Source organism: Capra hircus, chromosome 4 (assembly GCF_001704415.2).
Source record: "Capra hircus breed San Clemente chromosome 4, ASM170441v1, whole genome shotgun sequence".
Lineage (NCBI taxonomy): Eukaryota > Metazoa > Chordata > Mammalia > Artiodactyla > Bovidae > Capra > Capra hircus.
This window is the reverse complement of record NC_030811.1, coordinates 86,065,573-86,084,260: the sequence shown is the minus strand read 5'-3', so window position 1 is coordinate 86,084,260 and position 18,688 is coordinate 86,065,573.

The window sequence follows — 18,688 nt, the reverse complement described above, 5'->3', positions numbered from 1 at the left end:
CCAGCAAGAATTTTATGGTATATGAGTCATGTCATAGCTATGGTCACTAACTTACTAATAAGCCACATTCAATTAAGTTATATGCCTAATTAGTAAGAAGGTGGTACTTTTAATTACATATAAAGGAAAATAAAACAAATTTAAAACTTAATTGATTTGGTTTTAAACTGACTATGAAAACAATGAGTTTAATACAAGAAACAAAAAGGAGGAAACAATTATTGAGCTACTAGAAACACTGATTAGTTGTAAACTTAACAGATACACTTTTAACTAAAAGAAATTTTCTTGTTGTTCAATACTGTCATAGGAAGACTTTTTACTCTAAGTTTATTACACTCCACAATCAACATGTGTACATACAAACATTACTCATCCATACCCTAGCATTTTTAAAAATAATTTCTTAAAGAAAGATTATAGAAGTTTTAACATAAACATTCAAGAAGGATATATAACAAAACAAAAATTTCCTTGTATATGATGGTGTATCTTATACAAACACCTGCCTCCAACAAAAAGGGCCTAACCTGAAAAAAAAAAAAAATTCTGTTTGAAAGCATTAGAGGGCTACCAAGGTTGATAGGCTTTAAAGGGCTAAGATTCAAGAAAAAAATATATATACTCAGAGGTAAGACTCATATTCAACAGTATTTTCATTTGTAAACAGCACAGAATGAGTGACTGAGAAGTTCAGTAATGTGTCTGCTAACTCAAGATTTTCCAGTGTTTTAGGACAGAGGAGATAAAAATTCAACTTCTGGCATATCAAGTTACTTAAGGTTAGAAAAACAAGATTTAAGAGAAACAGGCAATATAGAAAATAGATTTACAAACAGAGCTGTCTCTGGAGACCATAAGCCAATCAAAACCACTAAAAGGCTGTGAGCCTAAATTGTGTTTAGCAACCTCATAGTGCTGGGCTGTAGGAAATGAGCAGAACAGAATTTAGGTTGCACCAAAAGGTCGATGATTCATTTAACAGTTTAGACTTTAAGGTGGAACCACTAATGATACACAACCTAGGAACAACTGTGAATCAGATTTGGATCAGCTATCAATAGCTGAAATCTAACTTCATATAATCCCAAACTTTGATAAATTTATTTTGTTAAAAATATTAGGTAATTTTGCAAGATTTATATGATCTGAAATTCAGCATTGTTCTATTTATCAAGAGTTCAAATTAATTAACAAACTGTGTAGAGATGATTAAATGTATAAATATCATATAAATGTAAATACATAATTGATATAAAACAAATATATCCTCAGGAAAAGAAAATATGTTTGAATTGTTACTGTTGCTATCAGTTAAGTTCAGTTCAGTCACTCAGTTGTGTTCGACTCCTTGAGACTCCGTGGATGGCAGCATGCCAGGCTTCCGTGTCCATCACCAATTCCCAGAGTTTACTCAAATTCATGTCCATTGAGTCAGTGATGCCATCCAACCATCTCATCCTCTTTCATCCCCTTCTCCTGCCTTCAATCTTTCTTAGAATCAGGGTCTTTTCCAAGGAGTCAATGCTTTGCATCAGGTGGCCAAAGTATTGGAGTTTCAGCTTCAGCATCAGTCCTTCCAATGAACATTCAGGACTGATTTCCTTTAGGATGGACTGGTTGGATCTCCTTGCAGTCCAAAGGACTCTCAAGAGTTTACTCCAACACCACAGTTCAAAAGCATCAATTCTTTAGTGCTCAGCTTTCTTTATAGCCCAACTCTCACATCCATACATGACCACTGGAAAAACCATAACCTTGACTAGACAGACCTTTATTGGGAACGTAATGTCTCTGCTTTTTAATATGCTGTCTAGGTTGGTCATAACTTTTCTGCAAGTCACATGCATCTTTTAATTTCACGGCTGCAGTCATCAGTGAAAGTGATTTTGGAGCCAAAAAAATAAAATCTGTCACTGTTTCCATTGTTTTCCCATCTATTTGCCATGAAGTGATGGGACCAGATGCCATGATCTTAGTTTTCTGAATATCGAGTTTTAAGCCAACTTTTTCACTCTCCTCTTTCACTTTCACCAAGAGGTTCTTTAGTTCTTCAGCTTCTGCCACAAGGGGGGGTATCATCTGCACATCTGAAGTTATTGATATTTCTCCCAGCAACCTTGATTCCAGCTTGTGCTTCCTCCAGCCCAACATCTCTCATGATGTACTTTGCACATAAGCTACATAAGCAGGGTGACAGTATACAGCCTCAACGAACTTCTTTACTGATTTGGAACCAGTCTGTTGTCCCATGTCTGGTTCTAATTTTTTGTCTCTTTACCTGCACACAGATTTCTCAAGAGCCAGCCAGGTAGTCTAGTATTCCCATCTCTTAAGAATTTTCCACAGTTTGTTGTGATCCACAGTCAAAGGCTTTGGCATAGTCAATAAAGCAGAAGTAGATTTTTGTCTGGAACTCTCTCGCTTTTTCGATGATCCAACAAATGTTTGCAATTTGATCTCTGGTTCCTCTGCCTTTTCTAAATCCACTCGAACATCTGAAAGTTCACAGTTCATGTACTATTGAAGCCTGGCTTGGAGAATTTTGAGCATTACTTAACTAGCATGTGAGATGAGTGCAATTCTGTGGTAATTTGAGCATTCTTTGGCATTGCCTTTCTTTGGGATTGGAATGAAAACTGACCATTGCCAGTCCTGTGGCTACTGCTGAGTTTTCCAAATTAGCTTGCATATTGAGTACAGCACTTTCACAGCATCACCTTTTAGGATTTGAAATAGCTCAACTGAAATTCCATCACCTTCATTAGCTTTGTTTATAGTGATGTATCCTAAGGCCCACTAGACTTTGCATTCCAAGATGTCTGGCTCTAGGTGAGTGATCACACCATGATTATCTGGGTCATGAAGATCTTTTTTGTATAGCTTTTCTGTGTATTCTTGCCACCCCTTCTTAATATCCTCTGCTTCTGTTAGGTCCATACCATTTCTTTTCTTTATTGTGCCCATCTTTGCATGAAATGTTCCCTTAGTATTTCTAATATTCTTGAAAGGATCTCTAGTCTTTCCCATTCTATTGTTTCCTCTATTTCTTTTCATTGATCACTGAAGAAGTCTTTCTTGTCTCTCCTTGCTATAATGACTCACAAATAAACACTTGATTTGATTTGAGACTGAAAAAAACAAGTGTGACCATTTTAAAATAATTTTACTAAGCCTAAAAACTTTTGGATTCTGAAAAACAAAATATTTCCCAGCAGTATATGTTTTTACAATAAAGCTTTTTAAACAAGTTATTTAAATAAAACTCACCTAAGAAAAAGAACTAAATTTTAAAAACAGATGCTGCTAGTAAATCCATTATAATTTGGAAAGCTAAGTCTCAACATTTAAAACAAATTAACATTTTCAAGAAAAACAGTTGCAACCTCAACAATGATTGTTTTAAGATTTAGAAATTTTATTATTTCATTTCCATTCTTTTAATTTTTGAAAGCCTTGTTACTGGTGTTTTAGGAGTAAAAAACTTTAGTCTTCATAGAGAGTTGGCTTAATGACTGGAGCAATAATCCAACACTACAAATGTTGACCCTAATTTTTACAGGTATCAACAATTTGATATATGACCTAAACCTTACTAGACTTCATAATCCATGATAAAATTTCTTTATTCAATTTTATCTGATTTCAAACTCTGAGTTTGATAATATTTTCAACAATTATAATGTGATTTGAATGATAAATTTACATATGATTAAATGTGTAGAGTCTTTTTGTTTTTTATGGTCAATTATATGTCACACTTGTTAGTTCATTTACTAAATATCCATGAGTACACATGGTAAGCCAGTGTTAGATTTGGGAAAGATTCTACATTTAAGAAAGTTATTGTCCATTAGTGGAATACTAATGTGTGAAGAAATAAATTTATGAATATGTTAATAATAAAATTATGAATGATGTGGGGAAAAAACTGGGACACAATCAAAAGTGGTTAATCCAGGTAGTGAAGTGAAGTGAAAGTGACTCTGTCGTGTCTGACTCTTTGCAACCCCATGGACTGTCCGTGGAATTCTCTAGGCCAGAATACTGCAGTGGGTAGACTTTCCCTTCTCCAGGGGATCTTCCCGACCCAGGAATCGAACCAGGATCTCCTGTGTTGCAGGCAGATTGTTTACCAGCTGAGCTATCAGGGAAGCCCAATCCGGGTAGACATCAGTGAAAATGGGGAAGTGGGTAGCTCAGTAGACACAGTTAAAAAAAAAAAAAGAAAAAATTGTGGAACCAGCTTTGTCTAAAGTCTGAAAAAATTTTAAAGGTTTATGGCAACAAAGCAAATAAATGCTAAATCAAGAAAAAGGTTATTTGTAAATTGCTGAAAAGCTTTATAGCAGTTTTACTTGTTGTAGCCCCATGCTCCACCCTAGTTTTATGACAGCCTTAAAGCAACGGTAGTGAATGTTCCCAATGTAGGTCCCTGGTCTCTGGTTGTAGATGAAAATGCATTTGTTTGGACTTCTCTGCAGACCACATTGTTTTACCTAACCTTGGAAGTTTCTCAGGATGGAAATGTGATTACATAAAAAAACATTCCTCAGTAACACTGTAAAGCAAATGAATGAACCAATGCAACCCTGAGACTCTTGAGGTCCCTTGGACAATAAGATCAAACCAGTGAATCCTAAAGGAAATCAACCCTGAGTACTCATTGGAAGGACTGATGCTGAAGCTGAAGCTCCAACACTTTGGCCACCTGATGTGAAAAGTTGACTCACTGGAAAAAGACCCTGATGCTGGGAAAGATTGAGGGCAGGAGGAGAAGGGGATGACAGAGGATGAGATGGTAGGATGGCATCATCTAATCAATGGATATGAGTTTAAGCAAACTCTGGGAGATGGTGAAGGGCGAGGAAGCCTGATGTGCTGCAGTTCATGGGGTTGCAGAGTTGACATGTCTGAATAACAACAACCCTGAGCAGAAGCTTCCAGGTGAGGAAACAATAAACATGCCAAATGTCTCAGAGGACAAGCTTGAGAGGGTGTGTCCTTGGGAAAGTACAATGTTGAAGGCACCATGGATACTAGGAAATTAAAAAATCCGTGCATATACCCAGAGCATGAAGCACACTCAGAGTGACCTGAGACATCCTTAAACTTCCACTTCTGACTGGAATTTGTTCTCAGTGAATGCAGTGAAGCTAAGGCAGAGTTCAACATGGCCTGGTTAAGGCTGAAGAAGTGCTCCATCTGCAAATACTTAAGAGAATGTTTTCTCATTTCTTCCTTTTTTCCTCTTTGTTTTCTGTCTTGTTCGTACTCCACGTGTTAAAGGAAATTTCTGTCAAGACACTAGCTGACGACAAGCTAAAAAAATAGACTTTACAAACTACATACAACAGAGAACAAATGATACAGAAAAAAAAAAAACAAAAGACAATCTTGAAATCAGCAAAAGAAAGTGACAAATCACATATAATGAATTCTCAAAGAGACCAACAGCTAATTATTTTTAGCAGAAACCAAGGAGGCCAGACAAATGCACAAAACAGTATTTACAAATTTATGTTAAGGGGCACCCAATGAGAATTCCGTAGACAGAGGAGCCTGGTGGGCTGCTGTCCATGGGGTCTCACAGAGTCAGACATGACTGAAGCGATTTTGTATGCATGCATGCATTGGAGAAGGAAATGGCAAGCCACTCCAGTATTCTTGCCTGGAGAATCACAGGGACGGGGGAGCCTGGTGGGCTGCCGTCTATGGGGTTGGACATGACTGAAGCGACTTAGCAGCAGCAGCAGCAGCAATGAGTGAAGGAAGTATGAAAAAGTTATCCTCAAGATTTGAAGAAAAAATTGTCATTCCTAGGTAAACAAAAGTTGAGTGTCTTTTCCCCGCTAGACCTATTTATAACTGTTGAAGAAAATTTTTCAGGAATAAAAGAACACTAGATGGCAAATGAAGAAATAAAGAGCAGCAGTAAAAGTAACTACAATAAGTAAATTCTAAAGCCAGTATTACTGAATTTTTGGTTTTTAACTCCTTTTTTTTCACAGTATCACTTAAAGGACAAATGCACAAAACAATATTTACAAATTTATGTTAAAAGGTGTTACAGGACACACAATTCATAAAGGTATAATGATTTTGACAACACGAATGTGGAGGAAAGGAACTATACAGGAGCAAAGTTTGTGTATTCACTGAAGCTAAAGTAGTGTTGATTCAAATTCAATTGTTTTAAGTTTAAGAAGTCAAATATAGTCTCCAAGATAACAACTAAGAAAATAGCTAAATATACATTTAAAATAAGAAAGTAAGTGAAATGGTATACTATAAAAGTGTATACTATAATAAAAAAGAAACATCAATACACTGCATTAATAGAAAGAGAAAAAAAAAACAATAAAACATGATTATCTCAGAGTTCTCCAGAAAAACAATCAGTAGGCTATATATTGTGAAGAATTTATAAGAATTGGTTCACATGGTTTTGAAGACTGAAGAGTCTCATGATCTGCTATCCAAAGGGTGGAAAACCAGGAAAGGTAAAGATATAACAATCTGAGTGTGAAGACCTGAGAACTGGGGAACGAGGAGGAATCAACAATGTAAGTCTAGGTCTGAGTTCAAATGACCAAAAATCAGGGGAGCCACTGTCTGAGTGCAGGAGGAGCTGTATATTTTAGCTCAAACAGAATGTAAATTCATTCTTCTTCCTCCTTTTTGTTCTATTCAGGACCTCAGAAGATTGGACAATGCTCTCCCACCTTGATGAGGCCATTATTTCTTCCTTAGTCCACTGGTTCAAATGCTAATCTCTCAGAGACATTCTGACAAACACACCTAGAAGTAATGTTTATCAACTACCTGGGAACTGCTTAGACAAGTCCATTTGACCAAAAATTTAGGCATCACAATAATTATTCCAGAAAAATCATCTGAAAATATCTGACACGCATTATAATAAAATCAGTAATCATACTAGGCCTAGAAGATAATTTCCTCAGTCTCAGGGTACTTAAGGAAAGTTTGTATTTAATATTGCTCAATATTGAAAAACTGAAAGGCTCACTAAAATCAGGATAAATATAAGGATACCCACTTTGATTGCTTCTGTTCATTGTTGTACTGGTAGTTCTAGTCAGCCAGAGAATTAGGCAAGAGAAAGAAATAAAATTCATCAAAGTAGAGAGAGTAAAACTATTTGCAGATGACATAATTTGTTATATTTAAAAACCTCAGTTCAGTTCAGTCGCTCAGTCGTGTCCGACTCTTTGCGACCCCATGAATCACAGCACACCAGGCCTTCCTGTCCATCACCAACTCCCGGAGTTCACTCAAACTCATGTCCAAGGAAACAGTGGTGCCAAAACTATTCAACAAGGAAAAGACAGTCTAACAAATGGTGATGGGGCAACTGAATATTCACATATAAAAGAATGAAGCTGGATTCCTATCTCACACCATATAACAAAATTAACTCAAAAGAGATCACAGAGCTACATTTAACAGATAAAACTACAAATTCTTAGAGCATCAGGGTAAATCTTCATGACTTTGGGTTTGTTTACAGATTCTTAGATATGACACCAATTGTTCAAGTTCAATGACTTTTTTAGGGAATGATGAAAATACCTTTGACGTTCATATAAATTATGATTGCATAATATTGTGAATGTATTAAATGCCACTAAATTGTACAAATAAAATGGCTAATTTAATGTAAATTAACTTGACCTTAATACAAAAAAATTCAATCCCATCTGCATTATGGGAATAAGGAAAGAAATGCTTTATTTAGTAGATGGATTTTAAGCTGCACCCTAAAAAATGAGAAGTATATAAAGAGAAGGAGAGAGAGAGGAAGTACAAGTGGGAAAAAGAGTAGTATAAAAGATTCTTGGTTAAGAAATCACCATGAGAAAATGCACAGAGGTTGTAATCACCATATAATGTTAGCAGACAGCAAATGAGTTTTGAGGAAAAATCAACTATTATGAAATGGCTAACAGGATAACAGGGTCCTTGTCTCCATGCAAAATGTCTAGATTTAACCTTTAATATTTGGACATTGTTGTTCAGTCACTAAGTTATGTCCAACCCTCTGTGACCCCATGGAAGCAATCTTCAAACTTCCCTGTCTTTCACTGTCTCCCAGAGTTTGTTCAAACTTATATCCATTGAGTCAGTAATGTCATCCAACCATCTCATATTCTGTTGTCCTCTTCTCCTGCCTTCAATCTTTCACAGCATCAAGGTCTTTTCCAATGAGTTGGCTATTTGTATCAGGTGACCAAAGTACTGGAGCTTCAACTTCAGCATCAGTCCTTCCAATGAATATACAGGGATGATTTCTCTTAGGATGGACTGGTTTGCTGTCCAAGGGACTCTCATGAGTACTCTCCAGCACCATAGCTCAGAAGCATCAATTCTTTGGTGCTCAGCCTTCTTTATGGTCCAACTCTGACATCTGTACATGAGTACTAGAAAAACCATAGCTTTGACTATTTGAACGTTAGTCAACAAAGTGATGTCTCTGCTTTTAAATACACTGTCTAGATTTGTCATAGCCTTCCTTCCAAGGAGTAAATGTCTTTTAATTTCATGGCTACAGTCCAAGTCCACAGTGATTTTGGAGCCCAAGAATACAAAATTTGTCACCATTTCCACTTTATCCCCATCTATTTGCCATGAAGTGATGGGACCAGATGCCATGATCTTAGGTTTTTGAATGCTGAGTTTTAAGCCAGCTTTTTCACTCTCCTTTTTCACCCTCATCAAGAGGCTCTGTAGTTCCTCTTCACTTTCTGCCATTAGAGTGGTATCATTTGCGTATCTGAGGTTGTTGATATTTCTCCTGGCAATCTTAATTTCAGCTTGTGATTCATCCATCCCAACATTTTACATGATGTAGTCTGTGTAGAAGTTAAATAAGCAGAGTGACAAAATACAGCCTTGACATACTCCTTTTCCAATTTTGAACTAGTCTATAGTTCCATGTAAGGTTCTAATTGTTGATTCTTGTCCTGCATACAGGTTTCTTAGAAGGCAGGTAAGGTAGTCTGGTATTCTCATCTCTTTTAGAATTTTCCACAATTTGTTGTGAGCCACAAAGAGGCTCTAGTATAATCAATGAAGCAGAAGTAGATGGTGGGTAGGTCAGTGTGTGTGTGTGTGTGTGTGTGTGTGTGTGTGTGTGTGTGTGTGTGTGTGTGTGTGTGTGTGTGTGTGTGTGTGCACGCGTGTGTGTGTGGGTGTGTGTGTGTTTGTAACTTCCTTGCTTTTTCTATGATCCAGCAGATGTTGGCAATCTGATCTCTGGTTTCTCTGCCATTTCTAAATCCAACTTGTACATCTGGAAGTTCTCAGTTCACGTACTGTTGAAGTCTAGATTGAAGGATTTTGAGCTTTATCTTGTTAGCATGTGAAATGAATGCAATTGTGCGGTAGTTTGAACATTCTTTGGGATGGTTTTTCTTTGGGATTGGAATGAAAACTCATCTTTTCCAGTTCTGTGGCCACTGCTGAGGTTTCTAAATTTGTAGGCATATTGAGTGCAGCACTTTCACAGCATCACTTTTTTTTCACTTTTAGGATTTGAAATAGCTCAACTGGAATTACATCATCTCCACTAGCTTTTTTCATAGTAATGCTTCCTAAGGCCCACTTGACTTTACATTCCAGGATGTTTGGCTCTAGATGAGTGATACACCATCATCATTATCTGGTTCATTAAGATGTTTTTTTGTATGGTTTTCTGTGTATTCTTGCCACCTATTCTTAATCTCTTCTGCGTCTATTAGGTCTTTTCTTTATTGTGCCCATCTTTGCATAAAATGTTGCCTTGGTATGTCCAACTTTCTTGACAAGAACTCATAGTATGTATGTGTACTCATAGTATTCTTAGACTGACACACACACTAAGAGTCAGTCATGTATGACTTTGCAACCTCACAGACTGTAGCCCACCAGGCTCCTCTGTTCACGAGATCTCCCAGGCAAGAATACTGAAGTGGATTGCTGTTTCTGACTCAAGGGCATCTTCCCGACCCAAGAATTGAAACTGTCTTTTGCATCTCCTACATTAGCAGCCAGATTCTTCACCACTAGCACCACCTGAGAAGCCCCAAGAGATCTCTAGTCTTTCCTATTCTATTTTTTCCTTCTATTTCTTTGCATTTTTCACTATAGAAGGCTTTTTTATCTCTTCTTGCTATTCTCTGGAACTCTGGATTCAGCTGAGTGGCATCTTTCTCTTTCTCCTGTGCCTTTGGTTTCTCTTCTTTTCTTCAGCTATCTGTAGGCCTCTTCAGACAACCACCTTGCCTTCTTGCATATCTTTTTCTTGGGAGTTACTAAATTACTGGTATAAGGGGGAAAAGCATGGCCAAATTTCCCTTCAATATGGTTACTATAGAAACAGAGTGGCTGGTATATTAAAAGGAAACAAAATTGGAGATCATGAGCTAACGTCACTAATTTACATGAGAGATACAATAATGAAGGCCTAAACAATACTAGGAATCTTGGAGATTTTCTTGATATTCAGTCTTTGGGGGCATTTGCTGAATGTTTTATTTTTAAAAGACTTAGCTGGCAGGATTATGAGTTTGAAGCTAGAGGCAAAGAGAGACTATTATGCTGTTCTGAGATTGGTATATAAATTACTATGATGGAATTAAAGAGAAAAGGGCATATTTAATAGATGTTTCAAAGAAAGAAATAGCAGTATTTTGGTAGCTGCAAGCGTGAATGAGGTGAATGTCAATGGCTCCCTGGGAATTCTCTGGCTGTTCGGTGGTTAGGAATCTGTGGTTTCACTGCTGAGGGCCTGGGGTTCAATTCCCAGTCAGAGAACTAAGATCCCACATGCCATTGGGCCAAAAAAATAAATAAATAAAATGAATAAATGAATGAGTAAATGTCAATGCAAAGTGAAAGTGTTTATGCTCATTTATGTCAGACTATTTGTCAAATGTCAATGACTTCTTGAAGAAGTCAACAATTGTTCCCTCTTGTTTGTAAAAGAGGGAAAATGATGATGAGTACAGTGCAGAAGTGGAATTTTAATTGTTGAAGACAGAGGACATACTTTCCCCCACTACCTCTATTTCAATTTTAAAATAAAATGTGATACTGTAAAAAGAGAGTAGTATGTTTAGATCCTAACTGAGTGAATGTGAGCAAGTAACTTATCCTTTGGGCTTCTATTTCTTACCTACAAAATAGTTTCAAAATTGAAATTCTTGTGTTTCAGAGATGTTGGGCGGGGGATGAAGGGTCATGATAGTAAGATGTATATACTGAATATACATCATAAGTGCAAGCCATAACTAGTATTATTGCCTATATGAGTATTATTGGTTATGCTAGAAGGACAGTGTTTAGGATTCAGAGATAAGGATAATGTTGTAAAACTTGTGTAGCAGGAAGAACTCTCACAAATTTGCCCTTGACTCCTTTAACACTCTGCTGCTGCTGCTAAGTTGCTTCAGTCGTGTCTGACTCTGTGCAACCCCATAGACGGCAGCCCACCAGGCTTCCCCGTCCCTGGGATTCTCCAGGCAAGAACACTGGAGTGGGTTGCCATTTCCTTCTCCAATGCATGAAAGTGAAAAGTGAAAGTGAAGTTGCTCAGTAGAGTCCGACTCTTAGCGGCCCCATGGACTGCAGCCCATCAGGCTCCTCTGTCCATGGGATTTTCCAGGCAAGAGTACTGGAGAGGGGTGCCATTGAGGATACTTTTTCAGTTACCTTATCTTTTAGCATCTGAGACATCTTGCAGCTCCTATTACGGTCTTAATGAATCTTTGTTCAGAATAGTTATGGAGTTTATACTAAGATGATAAAGTTTTCACATGTCATACTTTTATAGGCTTACTCTAAATCCCCCGAGTTGGACAAGATGGTGAAATCTGAGGTGATACTCAGGAACTCTTGTTCATATTTAGACTGTTAATAGTCTGTAAATGCAGTGTCCTCATTCATATTTAGAGCCTCATCGGTAGTAAAAATAAAATTTTCCATGTTCATTGAAGGGACTGTGAATTATTATGTGAGAACACTCCACATAACTTGGCAAATAATATTTTGAAATGATAGTATTAATGTTCTCTTGCCTACATTTAATTTTAATCCATTAAAGTTAAAAGTCATAAAAATCAGTGATCATTATAGCAGTTTAATATAAAGGCCAAAACGTACATGTTTTACATAGCCGTGCCTTCCAGAGATCCTTAACAAAAACTTAATTACCATAATAAAATTTATTTCTTTCTCCTAGAGAAAAAGATCTGAAGTAGAAAAGGTAAGTGGTATACTTAAGGTCAATTGCAAAGTACTATATTAGAATTAAATATTTGACTCTGGAGTATGAAGCTCCCTGGATATTGCTAGATGACCTTAAAGAAAAATGCAAAAACTACTTGAAGATTTAATTCTAAAATTAAAACCAGAATATTATTAACATGCTACTGCTTTCAAATTTCACTGGCCATATATACTAGATAGGAAATATGCTAAAGAATAAAAGGTTTCATCTTAATCTTTCCAGACTTGTATGAAAGATAAAGCATAATCTTTCAAGCTTAAGGCTGTACGTTTAAAGATAACATTTAGTATTTTGAGAGATAAAAATGGAATTGTAAACATATTCTCTGTGAGTGTTTCTCTGGTAATTGAGATAAAGAACTGCAACCAATGTTGTATCCTTCAGAAGGAAGTCTGATTCCAATATTGGGAGGAATTTTACTTTCCCCAATTAAGTCAGAAAAATATAAAATGTGTGGTGAATTCATCACTAGGAAACTGGTTTAAATCAAGGTTCATAATCAAATCAAACATATTTGACTTATTAAAGTTCATTTTACAGTTAAATTTCTTATTTATAATCCATAATCAGAAGGCAAAATTATATAAATAGATTTCAGACCAATACTGCTTGCTGATGTGTTTGATTATTTTCTCCTAAAGTTAATAGATGACAGTGCTGTCAATTTAAAATCAGATTAAGCAGATATATAGTGGCCACCTCATTAATTCCACATATGATTTGTCTTTGGCTTTACATAAATCAGAGTATTGGGACTAATTGAGATTTTATTTGTACCTAACTGCTTAATGATTATAATATTTATAGGCTGTTTAAGTTTGTTGATACCATTAATAATCAACACTAGTTCTGAGCATTCATTTTAATTTTTCTATAAGAATGCAAATATATACACATACGTATATACACATACAAAGTATACATACACATATATATGCAAAATATATACACACACACATCAAACCTTGAGCAATATTTAGAAATATGAAAGGGATTCAAGATGACTGTGTAGAAATGCCAGTTACACTGTAAGATTTTAAAATGACTATGCTTTGCATGTTAAGGGCCCTGGCAAAAAAGGTAGACTTTTCAAAGTAATTTTAACAGAGATGAAAATGGTAGGAAATAATCATTTGGAAATGCTAGAAACAAAAAATTACAACAATAGAAAAAAGAGTGATGTCACAGATAGTCTAAGTGGAACTGAAATCCCAGAAGAGAGAAAAGGGCAAAATAAATAATTAAAGAAATACTATAAATAACTTTAAGAAAATTAATAACAAGAATCTCACAGACCCAAGAAACTCCAGTAACTCCAAAAACAACAAAACAAATAATCCCAGTATATCTAGGCATAACTTATATATACTGATCACTACCCAAGTGAAAGATAAAATCTTTAAGACAGTCACAGAAACAAAATGTATTATATAGAGGCAAATAAAGAGAAAGATTATAGTAGATTTTTTCACTTATGAATGATTACAGAAGGAATTTGTTGCCAGATTGGGACTGTAGAAAATATTGATACTACTGAAAATTCTTTTAGACATTTAGAAATTGGACAGAAATTGGACAGAAACCTGGACCTGTAGAAAGAAACAAAGAGTGCTAGAAGTGAAATAAGTGGGGGTAACTACAAATGTCCTTTTTTCTTAATTTTCAATACATGTAAAAATAACTGACTTTGCAAAGTAAAATAATCATGCTTCAGTATATATTTAAAGCACAAGTATCTGCTGATGGACATCTAGGTTGTTTCCATGTCCTGGCTATTATAAACAGTGCTGCGATGAACATTGGGGTACATGTGTCTCTTTCAATTCTGGTTTCCTCGGTGTGTATGCCCAGCAGTGGGATTGCTGGGTCATAAGGCAGTTCTATTTGCAATTTTTTTAAGGAATCTCCACACTGTTTTCCATAGTGGTTGCACTAGTTTGCATTCCCACCAACAGTGTAAGAGGGTTCCATTTTCTCCACACCCTCTCCAGCATTTATTGCTTGCAGATTTTTGGATCGCAGACATTCTGACTGGTGTGAAGTGGTACCTCATTGTGGTTTTGATTTGCATTTCTCTAATAATGAGTGATGTTGAGCATCTTTTCATGTGTTTGTTAGCCATCCATATGTCTTCTTTGGAGAAATGTCTATTTAGTTCTTTGGCCCATTTTTTGATTGGGTCGTTTATTTTTCTGGAATTGAGTTGCATAAGTAGCTTGTATATTTTTGAGATTAGTTGTTTGTCAGTTGTTTCATTTGCTATTATTTTCTCCCATTCAGAAGGCTGTCTTTTCACCTTGCTTATGTTTTCCTTTGTTGTGCAGAAGCTTTTAATTTTAATTAGATCCCTGGAGTATTACTCAGCCGTTAAAAAGAATACATTTGAATCAGTTCTGATGAGATGGATGAAACTGGAGCTGATTATACAAAGTGAAGTAAGCCAGGAAGAAAAACATAAATACAGTATACTAATACATATATATGGAATTTAGAAAGATGGCAATGATGACGCTGTATGCAAGACAGCAAAAAAAGACACAGATGTGTATAACGGACTTTTGGACTCAGAGGGAGAGGGAGAGGGTGGGATGATTTGGGAGAATGGCATTGAAACATGTATACTATCATGTAAGAATCGAATCACCAGTCTATGTCCGATACAGGATACAGCATGCTTGGGGCTGGTGCACGGGGATGACCCAGAGGGGTGTTGTGGGGAGGGAGGTGGGAGGGAGGTTCATGTTTGGGATTGCATGTACACCCGTGGTGGATTCATGCCAATGTATTGCAAAACCAATACAGTATTATAAAGTAAAATAAACTAAAAATAAAAAGTTAAAAAAAAGTAAAAAAAAAATAAAGCACAAGTATCGTTAACATGTGCAACAAGAAAAGCATAAAAGTTGCAATGGAATAATTGAGAGTATATTGAAAATTGTTTAAACTATAATGAAGCAGTATTATGATATTATTTGAAGGTACACTTTGATTAATAAAGAAGTAAATACAAAGGAAACTCTGAAAAACTATAAAGAATTGTAAGTAAAAAGATTACGAGAGTTAAAGTGAAATGCTAAAATTGTTTCATTGAAAAGATGGCAGATAGATTTCCCTTGCAGTTCAGTGGTTAAGACTCTGCATTTCCAATTGTTTCATTTGCTATTATTTTCTCCCATTCTGAAGGTTGTCTTTTCACCTTGCTTATAGTTTCTTTTGTTGTGCAGAAGCTTTTAAGTTTAATTAGGTCCCATTTGTTTATTTTTGCTTTTGTTTCCAATATTCTTGGAGGTGGGTCATAGAGGATCCTGCTGTGATGTATGTCGGAGAGTGTTTTGCCTATGTTCTCTTCTAGGAGTTTTATAGTTTCTGGTCTTACGTTTAGATCTTTAATCCATTTTGAGTTTATTTTTGTGTATGGTGTTAGAAAGTGTTCTAGTTTCATGCTTTCACAAGTGGTTGACCAGTTTTCCCAGCACCACTTGTTAAAGACATTAATCTCAAAAATATACAAGTAACTCCTACAACTCAATTCCAGAAAAATAAATGACCCAATCAAAAAATGGGCCAAAGAACTAAACAGACATTTCTCCAAAGAAGACATACGGATGGCTAACAAACACATGAAAAGATGCTCAACATCACTCATTATCAGAGAAATGCAAATCAAAACCACAATGAGGTACCATTTCACGTCAGTCAGAATGGCTGAGATCCAAGCGTCTACAAGCAATAAATGCTGGAGAGGGTGTGGAGAAAATGGAACCCTCTTACACTGTTGGTGGGAATGCAAACTAGTTACAGCCACTATGGAGAACAGTGTGGAGATTCCTTAAAAAACTGGAAATAGAACTGCCTTATGACCCAGCAATCCCACTTGGGCATACACATCGAGGAAACCAGAATTGAAAGACACACATGTACCCCAATGTTCATCGCAGCACTGTTTATAACAGCCAGGACATGGAAACAACCTAGATGTCCATCAGCAGATGAATGGATAAGAAAGCTGTGGTACATATACACAATGAAGTATTACTCATCCATTAAAAAGAATACATTTGAATCAGTTCTAGTGAGGTGGATGAAACTGGAGCCTATATACAGAGTGAAGTAAGCCAGAAAGAAAAACACCAATACAGTATACTAATGCATATATATGGAATTTAGAAAGATGGTAACGATAACCCTGTATGTGAGACAGCAAAAATGACATAGATGTATAGAACAGTCTTTTGGACTCTGTGGGAGAGGGGGAGGGTGGGATGATTTGGGAGAATGGCATTGAAACATGTATAATATCATATAAGAAATGAATTGGCCCATTTTTTGATTGGGTCGTTTAATTTTCTGGAATTGAGCTGCAGAAGTTGCTTGTATATTTTTGAGATTAGTTGTTTGTCAGTTGTTTCAGTTGCTATTATTTTTCTCCCATTCAGAAGGCTGTCTTTTCACCTTGCTTATATTTTCCTTTGTTGTACAGAAGCTTTTAATTTTAATTAGATCCCATTTGTTTATTTTTGCTTTTATTTCCAGAATTCTGGGAGGTGGATCATAGAGGATCCTGCTGTGATTTATGTCTGAGAGTGTTTTGCCTATGTTCTCCTCTAGGAGTTTTATAGTTTCTGATCTTACATTTAGATCTTTAATCCATTTTGAGTTTATTTTTGTGTACGGTGATAGAAAGTGATCTAGTTTCATTCTTTTACAAGTGGTTGACCAGTTTTCCCAGAACCACTTGTTAAAGAGATTGTCTTTACTCCATTGTATATTCTTGCCTCCTTTGTCAAAGATAAGGTGTCCATATGTGTGTGGATTTATCTCTGGGCTTTCTATTTTGTTCCATTGATCTATATGTCTGTCTTTGTGCCAGTACCATACTGTCTTGATGACTGTGGCTTTGTAGTAGAGCCTGAAGTGAGGCAAGTTGATTCCTCCAGTTCCATTCTTCTTTCTCAAGATTGCTTTGGCTATTCGAGGTTTTTTGTATTTCCATACAAATCTTGAAATTATTTGTTCTAGTTCTGTGAAAAATGTGGCTGGTAGCTTGATAGGGATTGCATTGAATTTGTAAATTGCTTATTTCTCCAAAGAAGACATACGGATGGCTAACAAACACATGAAAAGATGCTCAACATCACTCATTATTAGAGAAATGCAAATCAAAACCACAATGAGGTACCACTTCACACCAGTCAGAATGTCTGGGATCCAAAAATCTGCAAGCAATAAATGCTGGAGAGGGTGTGGAGAAAAGGGAACCCTCCTACACTGTTGGTGGGAATGCAAACTAGTACAGCCACTATGGAGAACAGTGTGGAGATTCCTTAAAAAATTGCAAATAGAACTACCTTATGACCCAGCAATCCCACTTCTGGGCATACACACCGAGGAAACCAGAATTGAAAGACACACATGTACCCCAATGTTCATTGCAGCACTGTTTACAATAGCCAGGACATGGAAACAACCTAGATGTCCATCAGCAGATGAATGGATAAGAAAGCTGTGGTACATATACACAATGGAGTATTACTCAGCCGTTAAAAAGAATTCATTTGAATCAGTTCTGATGAGATGGGTGAAACTGGAGCCAATTATACAGAGTGAAGTAAGCCAGAAAGAAAAGCACCAATACAGTATACTAACACATATATATGGAATTTAGGAAGATGGCAATGACGACCCTGTATGCAAGACAGGAAAAAAGACACAGATGTGTATACCAGACTTTTGGACTCAGAGGGAGAGGGAGAGGGTGGGATGATTTGGGAGAATGGGAATTCTAACATGTATACTGTCATGTAAGAATTGAATCGCCAGTCCATGTCTGACATAGGGTGCAGCTTGCTTGGGGCTGGTGCATGGGGATGACCCAGAGAGATGTTGTGGGGAGGGAGGTGGGAGGGGGGTTCATGTTTGGGAACGCATGTAAGAATTAAAGATTTTAAAATTAAAAAAAAATAAAAAATTAAAAAAAAAAAAAAAAAAGAAATGAATTGCCAGTCCAGGTTCGATGTAGGATACAGGATGCTTGGGGCTGGTGCACTGGGATGACAAGGGATGGTAGGGGGAGGGAGGAGAGATGGGGGATGGGAATGGGAAACATGTGTACACCTGTGGCAGATTCATGTTGATGTATGGCAAAACCAATATGATATTGTAAAGTAATTAGCCTCCAATTAAAATAAATAAATTTAAATTAAAAAAAAAAACTTTGCATTTCCAATACAGGGTACAAGTGTTTGATCCCTGGTCAAGGAACTAACAGCCTATATGTCACTTGACACAACTGAAAAAAAAAAAAAAAGAAGCAGATAAGAAGTGGAAAAAAATCCAATAATGACCTAATGGAACAAATAGAAAACAGCTACCAAGAAGGAAGATTTTAATTCAATGACA